Source organism: Polyodon spathula, chromosome 2 (assembly GCF_017654505.1).
Source record: "Polyodon spathula isolate WHYD16114869_AA chromosome 2, ASM1765450v1, whole genome shotgun sequence".
Classification (NCBI taxonomy): Eukaryota; Metazoa; Chordata; class Actinopteri; order Acipenseriformes; family Polyodontidae; genus Polyodon; species Polyodon spathula.
This window is the reverse complement of record NC_054535.1, coordinates 59,912,129-59,933,302: the sequence shown is the minus strand read 5'-3', so window position 1 is coordinate 59,933,302 and position 21,174 is coordinate 59,912,129. Positions and strand designations below refer to the sequence as shown.

Here is a 21,174-nt window from a genome sequence, read left to right as displayed (position 1 = left end):
ACAACAAGCAGTGGAAGGGTTGAACAGCATGGACAGCTGCGCTTTACCAGGCAAACTGAAACTCTGGTGCTTTCAGTTTGGTCTACTGCCAAGACTGCTGTGGCCACTGACTGTGTACGAGGTTTCCTTGACAACAGTTGAGAAGTTGGAAACTTTAATCAGTTCATACGTCAGGAAATGGTTGGGAGTTCCATGCTGCCTCAGCAGAGTGGGACTTTATGGTAAAGGAATACTGCAGCTACCAATCTCTGCTCTAACTGAGTTTAAGTGCGCCAAAGTCTGACTGGAAATGACAATAGTAGATTCATGCGACAAATGCGTAAGGGAGGCAGCACCTGTGTTGAAAACTGGAAGAAAATGGACGGCAAATAAAGCTGTGGAAAATGCTAAGGCTGCCCATCGAATCAAAGATATTTTGGGGCAAGTTCAGCATGGAAAATGAGGTTTTGGTCTCAGTTTAGCTCCTCCTACATGGCACAAGGCAACCCTGGCTCAACGGAGGAAGCTGGTAGTCAATGAGGTGCAAAAGCAGGAGGAGAGGATCAGGTGTGTAAAGGCCATTTCTCAGGCCAAGCAGGGAGAATGGATGAGATGGGAAGAGTGTGGAACGTTGACTTGAAAACTAATGGTCCCAGCTTCCCTGACAAATGAAGGCAGAGCATTTCATAATTTAGGAGCTCTGCAAGAAAAAGCCCTACCTCCTGTGCTGCTTTTGTTGACCCTAGGAATAACCAGCAGTCCCACAAGCTGAGACTTCAATGTGTGGTTTGGAAGATACAGGGTCAGTAACTCCTGCAGATAACTAGGTGATATATCTACTATACAACCCTAAATTCGAGCCAACTTGATTGGGATTCAACCAGCCAGTAATAATAAGATGGGGTAAATACCAAAAATTCCGTCCAACTTTTCAAAGTTGTTTATGTTTATGTTTATGTTTATGGTGCTTAGGTCAGGCAAGTCCAGTGCATAGTAGGAGGGGCAGATCAAGAGATCTACAAGTGCATTCTAAACAGGTGGGTCTTGAGGAGGCGGCAGAAGGCAGTGGGAGATGGAGCAGTCCTGAAGTTCTCCGGTAGCTTGCTCCACCACAGACAGTTTGAGAGGAACGAGAGGAACGGGAGAACAAAGACAGGGCAATAGTGCTGGGCAGAAGATCAAGAGAGGGTTTCTTAAGAATGAGGGTGACACCAGCAATTTTTAAGGCTGTGGCAAAGGAGCCAGAGAGCAGAGAGGTGTTAATGAGGCAGGCGTAAAGGTATTCGAACACAATGTGGCACCATGATCTCTTTTGTGTTAATTGTGAACAAAGTAGTCTATCTTAAAATAATTTACCGTACAATGGGAAAATACAAGATTATTTTTAATTGAAACTAATGTGTACAATGCAGCAGCATGGTTTATTTTATGTTTCTGGTGGCCTATAGTCTAAAGTAAACTGAAAATATGCAAGGTATTCCTTTGATTTTACTACTGTACTGTATACTGCATAAGTAGGCTTACTACTATTCAATTTTTTTTTTTTTTGACAAATCGACAATTAATATCAACATTTATTTTTAGAAGAATTTACCTTTTTTATTTTTATTTTTCAATTGAAGCAGAAAATTGATAAAATCGACCTTTATGCTTAAAAAAACACCAGACTTTGTATCCCATTTAGATAAAGATCCTACACAAATAAAAAAATGGTCTCAAATAAACCGTAGAAAACACAATATAAAAGTGGATTACACAGACTTTTATAGCATAGATTTACAAGTAAAAATAATATGCACAGAACAAAACATTAGGTAGCTGAATAGAACTAACTTGCACCTACTATTCGGAGTCTGAGCTCCACCCCTCTCTTGCTTCAGCACAGTTGGAGTCACTAGAGGCAAGGCAGTCAGGCCCGCTTCAACCTGACGTGGAGACTTCAGCCGTCGGTTAGAGTGGTGTGCATAATACTTATTAAGTGTTTTCCTCTGGCGCTCCATTTTCAAATCAAACTAGTAACTGTCACCATATATACCTATAACAAAAGCCTACCAACACCTTAACCCGCTAATTTCAAAGTAGGCGCTTTGAATGACAGGCGCTGCAGCTGGCAAATGAAAGTGCATAGTCGGTGCAGGTTTGATGATTGACAGTCATTTAAACGAATGAGAGCATTCTAGCACTGTTTCAGTCAATGAGATCTATCAGAACAGGATGAAATGACTGATGGTGAAACTGAGCTGACTCGCAGCGACCTCTAGCCATTCATAAAAATGATTTTCATACATTTGAAGAGGGGATGGTTACGGATACCATGATACTATATTAGGAAAAGGGCAAAAAATATCCAATACCTGCTGTAAAGAAGTGTATGTATAAGTGTGGCGGAGTGTCCTGTCCCTTTGTATATATTTGTTTATTATTCTTATTATTGTTATAGTTTATGTATATAGGATGGCAAAAAGCCAACGTATTATTTATATTTTATTACTGTATGGCAGGACGAGCAAGGTGCCATCCCTCTCATTTTGTTTATTTTAAAATTCCTCGTGAGTATGCGTGACTGTCAGTTACTGATTATTTAACTAGCTGACAGTATCGCATATTATTAAACTCGTGCAGATTATGGACGAGGGGTAATAAGATAACTAATAGCTAGTTAACCCCTCGACCACAATATAAAAAATCTGCAGCTTTGCTGAACGAAGAGAGTGTTCAGGGAGTACACAGAGGTAAAATAGAGGTTTATACATATATAAAACCAAGGCAGTTTTTATTTCCAAAGACCCAGACTAAAGAAAAGGAGACTTTTCAGTCTAGTTAAGGTTATCTGCTTAACGACTTCAAAAACTACAGGATATCAAATATGCATCATTCATCTCATATACAACATACAAACACTGATTTATGAAGTCTTCCAAGTTCTAAAAAATCTTAAAATAAAAGTAGAAAAAAATAACTGATTATTTTTTCTGGTACTCACAACATGCCCAATAAAGTTAACAGACCTGAAAAAAAAAAAAACTAAGGACATGTACCTGTTCGCAATATGCTACTAACATTGAGATCTTATTGTACAAAGTTTAATCACATTTTTGAAAACTTGAATACATAGTCATTATATACTGTAATACTAAAAGTTCTCACCAGCTTTCACTAGATCCCTCACAAATTGTGCTTAAGAATGTCCTAACCAAATCTCCAAACAGCAATACAACACAACAACCTACAAATATAATCTGCGTCCACGGTTTGACACTGGGTAATCCATCTGATGGATAATCAATATAAGCAAACTAGCTTTAAATATCATCATTTTTAGGAATGAGACATGTTTTTTTAAACTATATGAACATAATTTAAATATTTTATTTAACATCATGTAATCAAAGAAACAACACAATTATATCGAACCCACAAAAGTCTACCGGAAGCCATAATAGTAGTACAGTATGTTAGATTTTGAAATGTCATATGTTCAATTTTTGTTTCAGTTTTTTGATAATTACATGGAAAACTACAAGTGGCATGTGATTCAATATGTTAACGTAACATTATTCAGTAGGTTTCATTCAACTTTATGAAGCAAAATGTGTTAATCATATAGGGAAATGCAAAACTTTTGGCCATAGAAGTAGCTCAGCAACCTGGTTACTCTGGCCAAATTAACCTGAGGGTGACAATGATTACGTAATACTAACACACAGTAAACAGAATGCAATTAGGCTGAATATAAATGTGATAGACACAGAGAAAATGATCTGTTCACATACCTTTCAACAGTATAAGGCTTATTTTTTCAAATATGTTGTCCTTCTGTCATTACCAGTCAGTCTTCTTTTACAGAACTTCAAACCTGGTGGGGTAGGAAGAAAACAGAAATATGAAATCAGTTTGGCAGGAATATCTCGCATTCACTGGAGGTGACACATGCCTAGTGATCTATAAATACTGGCCATACCAGCACCAGCTTAGTACAGGCAGTCCTCGCACTAACGACACAAATGGTTCCTGAAAGTCGCGTTGTAAGTCAAACCGTCAAAGCACATTTTCTCATAGGAGCAATGTTATAAATTGTGGTTACATTCCTGACTCTTCAGCCAGATAATACAATCTTACAAAAATGATCCATTATATTGTTACAAATATTTATTTAAATCTTTACACTCAGCCCGGTGGTTACATGCATATTACTTGGCACCTATATGGCGTGTTTAAAAGTACAGACTAGGGGCTTTCCAATGAAGTATTCAGTGTGTGTATGCGATAATCCTAGCCAGAGTTACAATCACCTGAAGTTAAGCCCTTCATCATGTGACAGAGTTCACAGCTTAGGTTTCACAGCTTTAGGTTTTTTTTTGAGTCAATTGCTCTTATCAGACATTGTTAATGGCAAATAAATAAATTAAAAAAAAAAAAAAAAAAAAAAAAACAAAACAAAAAAACTAAAAAACAGTTACATGTATAAAAAAACTAAAAAAACCCCGCTAGACTGAGTCAGGGCGACCACGACAAGCACTGCAGTTCGGACACCGAGCATGCACACGTGACGCATGGCTCGGATCTCGCAGTTTGTTATGGTACACCACTGTATTAATTTTAAGAAGATGCCATTGACACCATTGTGTCAGCAGGCAGAAATGCTAGACACTCATGTGGTAATAGACAAGAATGCTATTGACACCCATTTCAAAAGACAAGAATGCAGATAGAAAATAATCTTGTTAATAACAGCTTTTACTTGTATAGCCATTTCTAGAAAATGACTAGTACTTTGTGGTGGCTTTTGGCGATGCATGAACCAATGGTCTGATGACACAAATACAGCAAACAATAACAATGCTAGCAGGCAATACAGTGGTGTGTATTGCTGTTTTAATCCATGGGTTGGTCCCGAAATAATAACAGTCTCGTTTCAAACACCCACACGTAACACAAACACAAGTCCACGTGAGTGCAATAATGCTCATGGTGTAAATACAGTTATTCGTGAAACAATAGAGAAGTGTTGTCCGGATAAGTGCTGGCCTTTGGCGACAGCTCCGGATCGTGTTCGGCCGTATTATAATAACAACAACAAAGTGATTCCTTAGACATGACACAACAAACAAACAAACAAAACACTCACGATTACAATATACAGTCTCCTTCAGGTTCAGCTTTAACCATACAAAGGAATAAATCACTTCGCTTTTGTACTGCCAATTGTGACCCCTTGGTGAACTAGTGCAACCGCTCCTCCAATCCACGTTTCCCTTCCGGGTCGATGATTTAGTGCATTGTAGCTCTACCCCCTTTCTAGATGACCGACTTCCTTCTAACCCTGGGAACGAATTGTCTGGCCATCCAGTCCAGGGCACTCTGTTCCCTTTAGGCAGAGCCTTCAAAGGCCAGGAGAGAGATTTATGTCCAAGAATCATTCTGTCTCTGTCACAGCACCATATCAGACAACCCAAGTCTCCTGGAACTTCCGTGAGTCTCCTTGATCTGCAAAACACCCTCCCTCCTCCCATAAATGAATGAATACCTCCTTCAAGTAAGGCTAAATGCACCGTCCCTTTTTCTGTAAAGGATTTGCTGTGTTTGTATTAGATTAGGTGCGAAAAGCCACAGTGGTAGCTTTGCTAAACAAAGTACATGTTGATTGGTTGGTTGGTGGGTAGGTATAAGGTAGTTCAAGTTGGTTGGTCAATAACCTGTCCATCAAACAAATAACGTAATCACGATGTTAGCAACAGTTTTGAAGGCAGGGCATTAATTGCAGTTGTACACAATGGCATCTAAGGACACATCCACATTGTTTAAAAAATACAAAAAAAAAAAGAAAATATTTGACACAGTTTTCATCAGATTATACAAATGTATTATTTCTGTAAAAAACAAGACCTGTTATGCCAGGACCACAGTGTGCAATTCAGATTTCTTGATTGCCAATGCCTGGATAAACAACTGCAGGAGCCATGTAGATGTAAGTATCTTGTACAGAGCTCTACATTTAGATTTTTAACTACTGGCCCCTTGGGTCACTGAGCTAGTATTTTTACTGGCCCAGATGCAATTTTATCTGGCCCAACATACTTATATGTTTTTTTCATGATGGTTTTTATTTTCAGTATGTTTCTAACTGTGTATGGTAACCAAAGAGAGCCCACATCTCAAAAGAAAGTGGCCTTAACAAAGCCTTTCAATAGATGTTACTTCAGCCATTAAACATGTATATTACAAGGGCTAAAAGAAGTACGGTAGTCCAAACTTGGGTTACATTGAAATTAGAAAGGTAATTTAACGTTATGATGAAATTACTAAATGTTAAGCACAACAACGCTGTAACTATAAGAAAAGGCAGGATACTTGGCGTTGGAAAGAAGTTTTTTTTTTAACTCTGGACTGTAGTTCAATGTAAAACATCTACTGTTGACTTTATGTGAATGGATCGAGTAACGGCAACATTTGCAATGACCATTAAAAGTACAACCAGGTATCCTTGTTTTGAATTATTTACAGGTTATTGGATAAACAAAGTAACTTGACTTTCAGTACTTGATGGCAATTTGTAATTAGTAATGTTAAACTACTGTAATGTTGGAATGTATTTTCTATTTTGGCCAGGTTACAATATATACACTAAGATTATGTTATAAGTATTATGTGTTATAATTAAACAGATATATAATATTTAGGTTGCTATATGATAGGTGTTATTTTATTCTGAATACACTACAGCAAAAATTATTTTTTGGTGGTTTGCGCAATATTATGCTACTGTTGCTTTAATTGGAAGAGATACGTGCTGTGACGTTGCTGCTCATTGAGTTCTGTATTTTAATTCAGTAAACAAAACAAAAAAAAAAACGTGTGCCTAAGGAAATAGGGTACAGAGTGAAGAAATCTTGTCTTGGACATTGTTTTAACACTTTGTGAACCTGGCTAATCTTTACCGGCTTACACTGTTATGCTGTCTGCTTGTGCACACGCATTTGCCTTTTACTCTTGGTAGTTTAAGGGACCAGAGTTCAGGTAATTGAACACACAAAAAGGTTATACCCTGTGCATTCAAATAGGAAACTAATCAAAATTCCCCTCCCTAGAATAATAAACACTATTAAAACGATATTCATAATACAAAATAATAACAATTCTACTCAGAGCGTTGTTGCTATTGTGTAGCCTTTCGCAATCTTGCTGAGTGATACCAACGATATCATATTATAACATTGCGGCATTTTTGACCTGAACACATTGGATCCCAAATAAAAAAAGTTTGACAATTCGATTGCGTATCTGGGTGTCCATCGGGACATCACTGTGAGAGTGGAAATGATGTAAACTAAATGTTGAATTCACAACAAATAAAGCTGCTGTTTTATCTGTAAGCCTGAGAAACTGACGCCAAACTGAAATATCTTGATTGCATAAGTATTCAACCGCCACATATTTGGTAGAGCCACCTTTCGCTGTAATAACAGCTTTAAGTCTTTTGGGGTAAGTATGTACCAGCTTTGCACACAGTGTTAGAGTGATTTTGGCCCATTCTTCTTGGCAGATTTGCTCCAGGTTGTTCAGGTTGGTTGGACGACACTTGTGGACCGCAATTTTCAAATAGTGCCACAGATTCTCAATGGGATTGAGATCAGGACTTTGACTGGGCCACTGTAGGACATTCACCTTTTTTTTCTTGAGCCACTCCAATGTTGCTTTGGCCTTGTGCTTGGGATCATTGTCCTGCTGAAAGGTGAATTTCCTCCCAAGCCTCAGTTTTTTAGCGGACTGAAGCAGATTTTCTTGCAGTATTTTCCTGTATTTTGCTCCATCCATTCTTCCTTCAATTGTAACAATATGCCCAGTCCCTGCTGATGAGAAGTATCCCCACAGCATGATGCTGCCACCACCATACTTCACTGTAGGGATGGTGTGTCTTGAGGTATGTGTAGTGTTAGGTTTACGCCACACATAGCGCTTTGAGTTTTGGCCAAAAAGCTCTATCTTGGTCTCATCTGACCACAAAACCTTTTCCCACATTGCAGCTGGGTCGCTCATGCTTTCTGGCAAACTCCAGACGTGCTTTCAGATGGTACTTTTTGAGTAACAGCTTCTTTCTTGCAACCCTCCCATACAGGCCAGTGTTATGCAGAGCTCTTGATAAGGTTGACTGGTGCACCATTACTCGACTCCCAGCCACTGAACTCTGTAGCTCCTTCAAAGTGATTGTTGGCCTCTCTGTGGCTTCTCTCACAAGTCTCCTTCTTGTTTGAGCACTGAGTTTTGAGGGACAGCCTTTTCTTGGCAGTGCCTGGGTGGTGTGATGCAGCTTCCACTTCCTGATTATTGATCCAACTGTGCTCACTGGGATATCCAAACACTTGGATATTATTTTGTACCCTTTCCCAAATCTATGCATTTGTACTACTTTATCTCTAACTATAGAATGCTCTTTGGTCTTCATTTTCCTTCAGATTCACAGCCTTACCAATGATCCTTCAACAGTGGGGTTTTTATCCAGAAAATGTGATAGCAACTTTAATGGTTCACAGGTGGAGGCCAATTGTAAGGTAATTGTGTCCTCGTTAGGGCAATTTCTTTCATTGGTGCAAACTGGGAGCTTCCACAGCACAGGGGTTGAATATTTATGCAAGCAAGACATTTCAGTTTTTTATTTTTCTTAAAAATATTTCCCAACATAAAACCAATGTCACCTTACAATAATTGATTCTGAGTTTCAGTGTTTAAAAATAAAATATCAAACAGAACAAAATTTCAATGTACCATTTGTAATTCGGTAATATGAGAGAATTGGTCAGGGGTATGAATACTTTTGCAATCCACTGTATATTATACTAGCTAAATGTAACCAGCCCATTCAGGCCTGTGGTGCTTCATAACTACCGGCCAAACTGTGCTCTCTACCGGCCCCGGGCCATGGTTAATGTCGTAGCCTGACTGTAATACTAATAGTGTCCCATGTTTGTTTTCAGTAGCGCAGTTATTGGTAGGATTCAACAAGTTTAACTCAGATATCGTAAGGAAGGTCATCTGGGTCAAAAAACTCATTATTCAGTACGTGTTTCAAATATTTAGAACACATTCTCATTTTAGTACGTGTTGTAATTCCAATTACTATGAGTACTAAATGGGAACCAATGAATTTAATAATAAAATAATCATGGTTGCAGCAATAGTTTTTAAGTATTGTGTAAATATTTCGTCTGATAGTTAAAAGGTACAATGCTGTCGGGGCTGTTGGGGCTTGTTTTCAAAAGATAACAGCATGGACACAAAAGTCTTGGAAAGAAAGTAAATTAGACAAAAGAAAACCACTCTGGCTACTTTAATAAACCAAGTGATTTTTATTGCATTCATGCTGAACCTGTAGCCGTCTATATTGGCGGACTTTTGCAGTGTGACTAGGAAGCTATATAGATCCTGTGCTTTCTCTGCAGGTGAAGAGTCACATTGATTCTGTTTTCTGCAGGGAAACTGATATGTTGGCAGTGAAGTCTGTATGTATTCTGGTCTTTCTACCGCTCATGCATGCAAAACACAGGTGATTTTTTTTCAGAGTAAAACAGGTTTAAAAGGTACTGCATAGCAAGGACACTCAGTACTGCATCTCCAGCGGAGCCCCACCCCTTGTTCGCTGTATTTTTCACATACCTCTTCATAGTCGTGCATACTGATAAATCCTCTCCTGATCACTCGTTTTATCACCAAACTCCTCAATAATGTGATCCAAGTCATTATTTTATTACTATAACATCTCAAAAAGCTCTGCAAATGTCCATGATATTCTTTTGAGTGCTGGATACGGATGCAGCTATCTTCTTTGTTTGTGTCTGTGTTATCACTGTGGTGCAGGGGCTATGTGTATTGGGGCTATGTGTATTGCTCAGATACGCCCCTTTTTTATCGGTCTCACTCGACCATTGAAAGATTTTCTCTGCTTTTTCCAGAGAAAAAATGACTAGAAATCTGTGCTTGACGTCTTTTTGATGTGGACTGGAAAGGGAAAATTGTAATGTCGGACCTGGTCTGACAAAGGACAGCAAACGGTTAAAAGCTCAAAAAAAAAAAGAAAAAAAAAATGGTATCGGAAAATTGTGATACTTCGATATATTTATTTTAAACCGATATTACGTGTCATAGGATTTTGGTATCATGATATACCACAAGTGTTGATATACCATAGAACACTTGTCCAAGACTATGCTAAACAAGCTGAAAGACCCAATGATAAAAATGTATACCTATTTCTTAAATAATATTACTCTGGAGGTTACCAGGAGGTTCCCAGTTCAAATCCTGGCTCAGCCACTGAATCACTTTGTGTGACCCTGATTAAGTCACAATCTTGTGCTCTGTCCTTTGGAGGAGACATAAAACTGAAGTCCTGTAGTAAGTGACTGTACAGCAATAGTTGCTGATGCCTAGTTCACCCCGTAGTGTCTTTAAGTCGCTTTGGTAAAAGCACCTGCTAAATGACAAATTCATAATAATATACCACAAAAGTTTATGAAATGGCACTGGCAACACCATATTTTTGACACAAAAATAAATAAAAAAAAACATCTCAGGCAGTGTCCTAACTGCACAAACAAGTTAATCAACACCTTTAAAGAGAATATGTTTTTAGTTGGTAGATTTGGTTTAAAAAATGATAACAGAGGATAGTCTTGAATTTCATGATATTATTATTATTATTATTATTATTATTATTATTATTATTATTATTATTATTAGTTTTTTTTTTTTTTAATAACCCTAATTAAACAGTAAATGTTGGAGTACAGGTAACTATGATGTGATAGGTGTTACAGAAACGTGGTTGTCTGAGAGTGATGGGGATACATAAGAAACAGTCTTGAAGCCCAGGTGTTAAACCTGGACAAAGAAAATAAAACCGAATCAATATGGGTCAGAATAACGGACAGAAATTCAAAGGGCATAATAATAGGCATGCTATAGACCGCCAGATTCAGACGGTGAGCAAAATAATCTGTTATACAATGACATTAGAAATGCGTGTAGCAAAGGAGAAGCCATACTAATGGGGGATTTCAACTTCCCCCAAATAAAATGGGAAAACCCAATGGGTAGCACGAAGGATGAAATAGAAATGGTGGAAATGACAAATGACTGCTTCCTAACACAATTAATCAAGGCACCGACTAGAGGGGAGGCATGCCTTGATTTAGTCTTTTCAAATAACGAAGATAGAATAACTAAAACAGAGGTCAGAGAACCACTGGCAAACTCAGACCACAACATGGTCTCATTTGAAGTGTTTTTTAAAACCCCAAAAGTAATGACTAAAGCTAAGGTTTACAATTTTAGAAAAGCAAACTATGAAGGTATGAAACAGAGACTAACAGAAGTAGATTGGAGTAAAATAGAGAAAACACCCACAGAAGAAGGACAGTTGTTCTTCAAAAATGTAGTACTAGAGGCGCAAAACAATTACATCCCTAAAGTAGACAAATCTAAATGTAAAACTAAATTGCCAAAATGGTTTAATAGATCAATTAAAAAAAATATTCAGCGAAAAAAGGCACTTTACAGAGCATTAAAAAAGGACCAAAAAGAAAGTACGCAGAAAGAGTACACAGAACTGCAAACGCAAGTCAAAAAGGAAGTTAGAAAGGCCAAGAGAGAAATAGAAATGAACATTGCTAAGGGGGCTAAAACCAATTCCAAAATGTTTTTCCAATATTACAACAGCAAGAGAACATTCAAAGAGGAGATTAAATGTTTAAGAGATACAAATGGCAAAATCGTAGATGAAGAAAAAAAAATAGCAAATATATTAAATGATTACTTTTCACAAGTTTTTACAAAGGAAGATACTGACAACATGCCCCACATGTCATCCAGTTCCTATCCAGTTTTAAATAACTTTAGCATAACTGAGGAAGAAGTGTTAAAGGGACTAGGAGCTCTTAAAATAAACAAACCCCCTGGGCCGGATGAGATCCTCCCAGTAGTACTCAAAGAAATGAAAGAAGTAATTTACAAACCGCTAACCAAGATCATGCAGCAGTCTCTTGACACAGGGGTGGTACCGACAGACTGGAAAATTGCAAACGTAATACCGATCCACAAAAAGGGAAACAAAACTGAACCAGGTAACTACAGACCAGTAAGCCTGACTTCTATTATATGCAAACTTATGGAAACTATAATAAGATCCAAAATGGAAAATTACCTATATGGTAACAGGGTCCTGGGAGACAGTCAACATGGTTTTAGGAAAGGGAGATCGTGTCTAACTAACTTGCTTGATTTTTTTGAGGATGCAACATCGATAATGGATAATTGCAAAGCATATGACATGGTTTATTTAGATTTCCAGAAAGCTTTTGACAAAGTCCCGCACAAAAGATTAATTCTCAAACTGAACGCAGTTGGGATTCAAGGAAACACATGTACATGGATTAGGGAGTGGTTAACATGTAGAAAACAGAAAGTACTGATTAGAGGAAAAACCTCAGAATGGAGTGTGGTAACCAGTGGTGTACCACAGGGATCAGTATTAGGTCCTCTGCTATTCCTAATCTACATTAATGATTTAGATTCTGGTATAGTAAGTAAACTTGTTAAATTTGCAGACGACACAAAAGTAGGAGGAGTGGCAAACACTGTTGCAGCAGCAAAGGTCATTCAAAATAATCTAGACAAGATTCAGAACACATGGCAAATGACATTTAATAGAGAAAAGTGTAAGGTACTGCATGCAGGAAATAAAAATGTACATTAAATATCATATGGGAGATATTGAAATTGGAGAAGGAATCTATGAAAAAGACCTAGGAGTTTTTGTTGACTCAGAAATGTGTTCATCTAGACAATGTGGGGAAGCTATAAAAAAGGCTAACAAGATGCTCAGATACATTGTGAAAAGTGTTGAATTTAAATCAAGGGAAGTAATGTTAAAACTGTACAATGCACTAGTAAGACCTCATCTTGAATATTGTGTGCAGTTCTGGTCACCGCGCTATAAAATATATATTGCTGCTCTAGAAAGAGTGCAAAGAAGAGCGACCAGAATTATTCCGGGCTTAAAAGGTATGTCATGTGCAGAAAAGCTAAAAGAATTGAATCTGTTCAGTCTTGAACAAAGAAGTCTACGTGGCGACCTAATTCAAGCATTCAGAATTCTAAAAGGTATTGACAGTGTCCACCCAAGGGACTTTTTCAGCCTGAAAAAAGAAACAAGGACCAGGGGTCACAAATGGAGATTAGACAAAGGGGCATTCAGAACAGAAAATAGGAGGCACTTTTTTACACAGAGAATTGTGAGGGTCTGGAATCAACGCCCCAGTAATGTTGTTGAAGCTGACACCCTGGGATCCTTCAAGAAGCTGCTTGATGAGATTTTGGGATCAATAAGCTACTAACAACCAAACGAGCAAGATGGGCTGAATGGCCTCCTCTCGTTTGTAAACTTTCTTATGTTCTTATGTTCTTATGAGTACAAAAATTGCTCTGGAAGGGCCACATTAATTTCCTGTTTCACAAAAATAGATACTAATCTCCAAACCCCCTGCATGACCATCATGACAGTAAAAATAGACATAATGAAACCTTCTTACCTTTGTATAAGTTAGTGATCAGCAGATGTGTCTGCCGCATGAAGAGCACAGCATGTGGTTTTCACTAACTCTACTGTGCAGAATTTTTTTTTTTATATGGGTAAATATCGGGACTTTCTTCCTATGCATAGGGATGTGGAACATTTGCCAGAAAATCGGGACAGTCCCTACCATATAGGGACTATTGACATGGGTATGCAAAAGTATGGATCAAAATCTCAGCATCCTTCTGTAAAAAGTATGTGCGAACTCTAGCAATGTTTCACAGGTGGTAGAAAGACGACTTAACCACTGATGAAAACACGAGCCTCAAAAATAAGACTAAAATCTAAGACTACCCCCATATTCCTGGCTGAAGTGGACACAGCAATGACATGACCACAAAAAGTCAGCAATAGTGATTTAAGTTGTTTGAAGTTGTTTCCTAGAGCCTGCCAAAAGAATTTCTGTCAATATTTTTAGGATATGGTCTCTTGTAACTGTTCAAGCACTAATTACACTGTGTAGGATAACTAAAGACCCTTTCACACTGGCACTGCTATCCGGCGCCTGGCTACCCGGGTCACAATCCCATGTAGTGTGAACACATATCTGGGATATGGGTTGACAAGCTGTGACCTGGGTTGAGCGAGACTAAATGCGTCCATGAGCTGACGCAATAACAAACAGCTTGCCTGCATGAAAGTTTCACTTCCGCAAAGAACATTTCTTTATTCTGTTTAGTCATATTTTTATTGATTGAGACACACCATGAGCCAGATTGCAGCAGGGATGTAGAAACATTTGCTCTAATCAACATTTGGGCTGACGGTGTAGAGTCAGAAGGGGAGTCATCATATCATTCTGTGCATGAAAGTAACAGAATTGGAATATACAGGTGTGAGTCTTAAACCATTCTCTGCGTCTTCTTGGTTTCTGGTCTCCAACTCCCCCACTGACAAAGAATGCTTTTAAAAAGAGTCGTAAACTAAATACTGGACACATGGCTTATCTTCACAATCACTGAATGATCCATTCGGCACCACAAGCCACACAATTCTAGGTGTCTTCACGCTAGACAGGAACCAGTCCTTGTTGTAAATCCAGCCGACAAGGGGCCACGTCGGTACGAGAACAACCAATGAAAGACACTTCACGTGGACTCAGGCACTGCCCAAAATAACCCGACGCCAATCACAGGGTTGAAGAGAGATTCACAAAAACCGCTGACTTTCGAAGTGGTGCGAGCTTCTGCTGTGTGAGGGAGCTTCTGCTGTGTGAGTGAGCTTTTTCCAGTGCTGCTGTTTCCAGTCAAGCTGCTGCACCCAGACATGCGTGCTGACCGCAAAGGAAGTGTGCACAAGTAGTGTCCTCCCGCTTGAGTTGTCTTGAAGTTCGGAGGGACGAAATGGATGGTGCACTGCTCTGAACAAAGTTGCAGAGCCATGGGAGCATATGTGCTTGAATTCACAGAAGGCAAGGAAGAACCAATGTTCTGAATAATGGCTAGAATCATCTTCTGAGGAAGGGCCCTGTCATCTGTTCTACGAGAGACTGGATCAGTGATGGGATACTGCATTAATCGGAAAGCGGGACTTTATTTCCACGTATCTGCACAAAACAAACTGAAGCAAAGCCGTACAGAACAATTGCCACAAGAACACTTATACAAACTACAACTTTTCAATTGCAATGCATTAGCTGAACTGAGTTACATCTGAACAACAGAACTATTCCCAGTGGGAAAACTGCCAACAACAAAGATAATGTTGCAAGCCTTGGAGATCAGCAAGCTGATCTTCATTTGAAAAGGAACTATTGGTTATTGAAAGCCTACGCAATACAATGCATACGGCAAAGTACCATCTACATTGGAACTGTGGATCTAGAGAGCTGCAGTATTCATCGACACAGATTGACATCTGTATATGGAAATTGATAAGTATTCAACAAGTCTAATATTAAATACTTTATGACTCGAGAAAGTAACTGAAGCAAATGCTATCAAGTGGAAACTGTTCTATAAATATAATATAACTTCCTGTTTTAGAGTGTGTTAGAAATATATTGTTTGTTTGAAATGTGCAACTCAAAAGGAGTTGCCTCGTAAATGCAGATAATTTCATCATTGTCCCATTTGAGTTAATCTGAATATATAATCAACTGAGGTTTTGAATGGAAAGTTGAATTAATTCTCGTGCATATTTACATGATCACTTACAACGAAAAACGGGTACTGAAAATACTAATGCGAAGTAGATTAACCATGTATGCTAATGATGTTATGATCGTTGTACTCGTTTGACTATGGAACCAATGAACTGCATATTACTATTCACGCATATCTCTAACCAACAGACTTTCCTTTATGTAATATTAGATTAGTTGTGCACCCCTTTTCCCTAAAATAAATGATTGTTTTGTATTTCTGACACACTGTATGGATGTCAGTTGTTGTCAAGGGAATTCTACATGATATCACAGAACTATTATGGTATATCTCAATTAATAACATTTGGCCATTCTTAAACAGTGCGCCTAGGAACTAATTTATATATAAATAAATTGTATACCAAAGTCATTACAACGCTTCAGTCCGGAGGAGCTTGGATGGAAGCGTCAGTAACAAGCTGCTTCTGCGGCACTGATATACGTATTGTTTACTTGCGTTTGTCACCCAGGTCAACCCTGCTTTATCAAAAGCAATGTGAAATCACTGGGTCCTGTGGGGTAGGTTCTGACCCGGGTAGACCTCGCTAGTGTGAAAAAGGCCTAAGCCTGCTAAACATCACCCACTAATTATTAATAATGTAATTTATAATAGGTACGGCCCTGTGTTTTTCGCAAAAACTAAATAACACGAAATGTAACATATAAAACGGAATGCTAATATTAAAAGAATAACACGAAAAACCATGTAAAACAAACATAGTGGCATTTTTTGAATTGTGAAGTTTACACAGAAAAGACTTTAAATAAATACTTGCAATCACAGTTGTCAAGGCTCAGCCGTTACAATAGACACGGTCTGAAGGGAAACAGAAGCTCAGATTAGCACTTGCGCAGATGTATAATTTGAAGCGAGTCGTTTGGGAATTTAAATTGTGATGAAGAGACGTTTGTTTCTAAAATGCCTAAACTGCTCATAACAATTAAAGAACGCTGCAAAGAATTTGAGCATGACAGATAATATGCAGCACTCGTGACAAAATAATGATGTGCAGATTTTGCAACTGTTGGCTGGAATGGGAGTTGAAAGATACCGTCATTAAGCATCATTAGAATATAGCTGTTTATTGCTTTAGGGGAAAATATGGCTTGTTTGCTTGTATATTTTGTATTCGTATGCTAACTGTTTATTTTATTTCAAGTGGTGCAAAATTTGAGATCATACAGTATATGTAGGCTACTGTATATTAGCATGATTTTAAAAATGGTAATTCCTGTACTGCAACAATCATGTAAGACATAACGAGAAAGATACACTATGTTGAACTAAAGTGATTTATCACGATTTAAAATCATGTAGATATACACAAACAGTATATACTGTATGATCTCTCTTCCTCACAAATCTTATCCCTCAGTAATACTATATATTACTGCAAGGAATACAACTGTCATGTTTATGAAGAATATGGCATTTATGTTAATGTATTGTGTGCAAACAACATGAGTTTTTTTTTTTTTGTTTGTTTTAATCCCCAACCTAAGTACACGACAATAAATGCTAATGTTTAAGACATGCAGACAAAACAATGTACTGTATATACTTTTTTTTTTTTTTTTGGTTTTTAACTGGCAGTGGTAGGCCTACATTTTGCCACGTCTAAATTGTAGTAAAGTTACAGCTATACTAATATTAAAATGTAAAAATACGACCTTGTCATACTAATAGTATGAATTCAACATGTCATTAGATTGTATTAATAACACATTTTAATTTTGATTAAAGATTGACAACATTTTGGCGTGTAAAATAATTTAATATATAAAACTACATTTGATTGACAACAATGTTATATAAACACAAAGACAGGGGTTTAAAACAATTTACCATATAAAGAGTCATCGATCACACATTCTAAAGTTCATATGAAAAGACGGTGGCACGAACACACACCATCATACACAGTCTTGCAAGTAAAACGGTCAGATAAAAATAAGAACATAAGAACATAAGAAAGTTTACAAACGAGAGGAGGCCATTCGGCCCATCTTGCTCGTTTGGTTGTTAGTAGCTTATTGATCCCAAAATCTCATCAAGCAGCTTCTTGAAGGATCCCAGGGTGTCAGCTACAACAACATTACTGGGGAGTTGATTCCAGACCCTCACAATTCTCTGTGTAAAAAAGTGTCTCCTATTTTCTGTTCTGAATGCATCTTTTTCTAAACTCCATTTGTGACCCCTGGTCCTTGTTTCTTTTTTCAGGCTGAAAAAGTCCCTTGGGTCGACACTGTCAATACCTTTTAGAATTTTGAATGCTTGAATTAGGTCGCCACGTAGTCTTCTTTGTTCAAGACTGAACAGATTCAATTCTTTTAGCCTGTCTGCATATGACATGCCTTTTAAGCCCGGAATAATTCTGGTCGCTCTTCTTTGCACTCTTTCTAGAGCAGCAATATCTTTTTTATAGCGAGGTGACCAGAACTGCACACAATATTCAAGATGAGGTCTTACTAGTGCATTGTACAGTTTTAACATTACTTCCCTTGATTTAAATTCAACACTTTTCACAATGTATCCGAGCATCTTGTTAGCCTATTTTATAGCTTCCCCACATTGCCTAGATGAAGACATTTCTGAGTCAACAAAAACTCCTAGGTCTTTTTCATAGATTCCTTCTCCAATTTCAATATCTCCCATAAAAAGCCACGCAGTGAACCTCCTCTTTTCAAACTTGTTCCACCTTACCTTTGCCTAGTTTTGCATTACTGCACTGCGCGCTCAACTTATTTCCAGGTCAACTTCTTTCCTACGACACCGGTAAATAATTAAAAAGATGTGTAGTGTAACTTTTAATTCTGTATCCGCTTCCATTTCTTTGTGTATCATTCTTGATGGTGAGAAACTGTGGTTTTCAATGCTGATTAGGAAAGTGCTGAATTTCCGTCTGTATTCTTTTTTTTTTTTTTTTAAATTAAGTGTGCCCAATTATTTTACCCCTGATTTTCTCATCAATTTGGAATGTCCAATCATTTTTACACTAATAACTGCAATTCCCCACACAGCTCAGAAGAATGTATGATTCAACCTGCACACCTGTGGCTGTGCTTTTACCAGGTGAGCTACTTGGGGACCCCCCTATTCATTTGCACTCAGTTAAAGTTAAAAGCAAAAGTCAGTTAAGTTGGTACACCGTGATTTAAGTTTAATGCAACTTTGCCCTGCCTTTTTCACGGCTTCAGGTACCAGTAACCTTAAACCTCTGGTTGAACGTATATGTTTTTCAATTTTGTATTTTGTATTTCATGAAAAATACAAATCTGGTTGAATGGTGCTTTATACTGCCCATTTTGTTATCAAATTTGAAACAGTAAAATACCATCAATATTTATGGAAATGGCTTATAAATGTCTATGATATGTTGATGTGTTGTATAATTTAAAATACAAGCTCATTGAATTTCACAATTAGAATACACATATGGGTTAAAAGTCCATACTGTTTTATTTCACATAGCTGTTCTGAAATTCTTTTTTCTAATACTGTTGGTAAAATATAATGCATATATTCACAATTTGTTTTGTTACGTAATGCATAAAAATCTAGAAAGCATGTGTATGTGTGGCATTTCAACTCTATTAACTACAAACTTCTAGTAAAAATGTACTTGGTATATTTACTTTTTCTGCATATGCCCCAGTTCTGGATACATGAAACTGTACCAATCTGGTTTAGTTACCTAAAAAATATTGTGATAATAAACAATAAAGGATGGGTGTAAGGTTTATTAGTTTTGAACTGCTTCACTCTTCCTTACCTTTTGTTGGCTTTCACCTCCAGCAATGTGAAACGTTGACTTAATCCCTGACAAGTTAGGCTTGACATAGCACAGTCCACCCAGAACACAACACTAGCCTTACATGCCAAGCAGCCCTTGATTTTTACAATGGTATGTATTCTTATGAAAGATAATTAAAGAATAATGTACACATTGGTCAAATTGAGGGACAATTTGGATGATTACAGAATGAGCTGGTGGAATTTCTTGTTCGACACCAGCTTTCTTCAAATTCTACCTTTTGATGTTTTGGGATTTGTTTAATTGATATATTACTTCAATATTTATCTACTTTAGAACAACCCTACAATCAAACCATTTCAAATCCACTGTGAAACAACAGCAGTCCATCAGAGTATCTTAAATCAGATCCATTTTGCGCAATTCAGATTCATATGGTTCTCTCATTCCTCCAGTGAATGCAAGTTGCTCATACAGTATGCCAACTAAATGTAAAATATAGAGTCAGATGAGGTACAGCACCAACAAACTATATAACAAAAAAATGTATACAATGGAAACAATGTGTTTATTTTATGATATTTATAAAATAATCCAGTAATTCACTTGCTGGCAGAGAAATGGTCCAACATCTTGGGTGGAGTAACACAGTTACACTGTTCATTTAGTTGCCAAAGGCTCATGGTTTATTTTTAAGCAGAAAAACATCTGCTCAGCTGAATGAAGTGTCCTACCAATTGGCAGATCAACAAAGTAGTTATTTAGGCAGTCAGTGAGTTGGCAGATTGAGATGTCTGTTGGCAGTATGGCTACACTATTTTTCAAAAGGACAGTAGGTCTATTATCACTAGAACTACCAAGGCGATCAATTTGATCATTTGTGGTTTTTAAATTTCATTTACTCTGTCTGTCTGGCAGATATGGGGCTGTGCATTTATGCCTTTTCCTAAAAATACTGAGCATCAAAATAAATGTATCAATGATATTTGAGCATCAAAAAAAACTTATCACTTATATTTAGACAAAATTTACTAGATGTGATCGAAAAATGACAAACTCTTTTAGAGCAGGTGCAGTGACTTTTTATTGTGCTGATTAACAACTGACATCACGAAGATGCTGCAAAATGATCTGTCAGTCTTGGGCAGGTGTTGTGACTCTTGGTCTCCCAGTTCGTGGCTTGTCATTGACAGAATGTGTCTGGTTACACCATCTTGCCAGGTTTGAAAATTGCAGGCTGTGAGCACCCAAGACGGCGAGCCATAGTACACTGCTCTTGTCCAGCTCTAACATGCTGATTGCACAAAGGCACTGCTCTCTTGACGGACGTGGCATATTGTTTTTTTTTTTTTTTTTTCTGTGATTTTCTTTATTGCTTTTATTCAAGTTTGTAATTCAACAGCTGAAATCACTCCATGTACAGTGTCCAATCAACTGTCTCACTAATTAGGTGATTAAGCGCATATGCTTCAGTGATAGTCACTCAAGTGTGTCATAGTCAAGGATGAATGATCGAGTGATTAAAAATAAACCAAAAACATTCCATCAATGTCCATCGTTTATATACCTTATTTATTTTCGCTCGGTATATATGTATTAATTATCCTGACAAAGTATGAGATGTGCGGTTGCAAAAATAAGGTAGATACACAATAAACCACTTTAGT

The 21,174-nt window shown here is 37.6% G+C and overlaps 1 long non-coding RNA gene across 1 annotated transcript in view; it reads right to left on the bottom strand.

Moving 5' to 3' along the window:
• Positions 1-3,758: 3,758 nt before the first annotated feature.
• The window catches only part of LOC121298850, a 132,018-nt gene continuing 114,602 nt past the window's right edge, over positions 3,759-21,174 (bottom strand). The window contains exon 3 of the long non-coding RNA XR_005947337.1: positions 3,759-3,835. This is a non-coding gene — a long non-coding RNA (uncharacterized LOC121298850). The remainder of the gene's footprint in view (positions 3,836-21,174) is intronic.